This window comes from Schistocerca gregaria, unplaced genomic scaffold (assembly GCF_023897955.1).
Source record: "Schistocerca gregaria isolate iqSchGreg1 unplaced genomic scaffold, iqSchGreg1.2 ptg001591l, whole genome shotgun sequence".
In the NCBI taxonomy this organism is placed as follows: domain Eukaryota; kingdom Metazoa; phylum Arthropoda; class Insecta; order Orthoptera; family Acrididae; genus Schistocerca; species Schistocerca gregaria.
The window spans coordinates 7,501-10,000 of NW_026062869.1; positions in this window are offsets into that span (position 1 = coordinate 7,501).

Here is a 2,500-nt window from a genome sequence, read left to right on the forward strand (position 1 = left end):
TCAATTTGTCCCTTAACCTAACTCAATTTGTCCCTTAACCTAACCCACGTTGTCCCTTAACCTAACCCACGTTGTCCCTTAACCTAACCCACGTTGTCCCTTAACCTAACCCACGTTGTCCCTTAACCTAACCCACGTTGTCCCTTAACGTAACCCACGTTGTCCCTTAACGTAACCCACGTTGTCCCTTAACGTAACCCACGTTGTCCCTTAACGTAACCCACGTTGTCCCTTAACGTAACCCACGTTGTCCCTTAACGTAACCCACGTTGTCCCTTAACGTAACCCACGTTGTCCCTTAACCTAACCCACGTTGTCCCTTAACCTAACCCACGTTGTCCCTTAACCTAACCCACGTTGTCCCTTAACCTAACCCACGTTGTCCCTTAACCTAACCCACGTTGTCCCTTAACCTAACCCACGTTGTCCCTTAACCTAACCCACGTTGTCCCTTAACCTAACCCACGTTGTCCCTTAACCTAACCCACGTTGTCCCTTAACCTAACCCACGTTGTCCCTTAACCTAACCCACGTTGTCCCTTAACCTAACCCACGTTGTCCCTTAACCTAACCCACGTTGTCCCTTAACCTAACCCACGTTGTCCCTTAACCTAACCCACGTTGTCCCTTAACCTAACCCACGTTGTCCCTTAACCTAACCCACGTTGTCCCTTAACCTAACCCACGTTGTCCCTTAACGTAACCCACGTTGTCCCTTAACGTAACCCACGTTGTCCCTTAACGTAACCCACGTTGTCCCTTAACGTAACCCACGTTGTCCCTTAACCTAACCCACGTTGTCCCTTAACCTAACCCACGTTGTCCCTTAACCTAACCCACGTTGTCCCTTAACCTAACCCACGTTGTCCCTTAACCTAACCCACGTTGTCCCTTAACCTAACCCACGTTGTCCCTTAACCTAACCCACGTTGTCCCTTAACCTAACCCACGTTGTCCCTTAACCTAACCCACGTTGTCCCTTAACCTAACCCACGTTGTCCCTTAACCTAACCCACGTTGTCCCTTAACCTAACCCACGTTGTCCCTTAACCTAACCCACGTTGTCCCTTAACCTAACCCACGTTGTCCCTTAACCTAACCCACGTTGTCCCTTAACCTAACCCACGTTGTCCCTTAACCTAACCCACGTTGTCCCTTAACCTAACCCACGTTGTCCCTTAACCTAACCCACGTTGTCCCTTTGCCTAACATAGTTCACTGCTCGGAATCTCTGGTGTCGTTGTTATCCTCATGTAGATGTCTTGCGAGTGTTGCTTACTTTCCACATATTCCCGCTATCCACTGTCAATTGTACTGCAATAGGACTATATCGCCCCCCCCCCCCCCTCTGCCCCTCTCTTTGTGTCTCCGTCCTCTCAAGCTGGTCGGTCTGGCGTTTGAGTGTTAAATGAGCCTCGCAGCTGTTCAGTTGCGTTCAGATGTCGACGCCCTCAGTGTACGTCGTGGTATGGTCTGTGTCCATTGTCCGCTGATGTCGTACGCGTAACCCACACGCTGTACCGATCATCGGTAGTTACGTACAGAGTGAAGTAGTGTGATACGTGTGACCGTACGCTGGCTGTGCCCAACGGTGTCGAATCTCAATTTCCATATGTTGTGCTCGATGCTACTTGTCTCGTCTCCCAATAACAGCTAGGTTGCACTGTGGTACGCCGTAGAGGCGTGTGGGAGGAACGTACGAACGCATTGTATGTCACCCTGGGTCGCTGGGGGTGGTGGTGCGGTGAGTCAGGTCAGGTCAGCGTGAGCCGTGTGATGTAGTGACGCGTGTATTCCGACTTTGTCGTATTGCCTCACACAAAGTGCTACCCTGGTGGACCGCGTTCCATATCTGGGACATGCCGCAGATGCCGGTTGACAGTGGATCGCGGAAGGGACATCGCATACGTGCGCGGGCCACCTTCCACGTGTTCTCTTCTGCACATGTCGCAGTGTGTATGTGGTCTGATGTAGCGTGTCGTGACACATGACATCCTGGCATGCAAGAATTGTTGAATTCGCAAATGTAGGTGGACATCTACGTTTACTGCCCAAGATACGCAAATGAACTGGAAATCCGTTGTTGAGCGGTTGTTCACGCTGGAGGTGAATCTGTGATGGCGACGATCGGTACAGCTATTAACCGGTTGTTTCAGCGGTACCCGCCACATCCACACACGTGACTAGGCCCATGTGGGTATGAAGCGATACGCGGCGGTGGCTTGGTGGGACTGTTCCCGGCCGGTGAAGGGGGGCCGCCCGGCGTGTTGGCCGCGCGCTGCGTGGGCGCACGCGCAACAGGCGGCTGGTGGGGGGCGCCGAGTGGCAGGAGCGCCAGCCGACGGGCTCGGCAGGCGGCGCAGCTACGCTGCGGCGCACCCTGCACGCGGCGCCTGGCGGCCAAAGTTGGTTCAGCCGAGCCCGGTGCGAAGCGCGGTGGACATCTGCAGTGTGCTGGTCTGATTGAGGACTGTGTGCGTTGAGGATGCGCCGCCGCCTG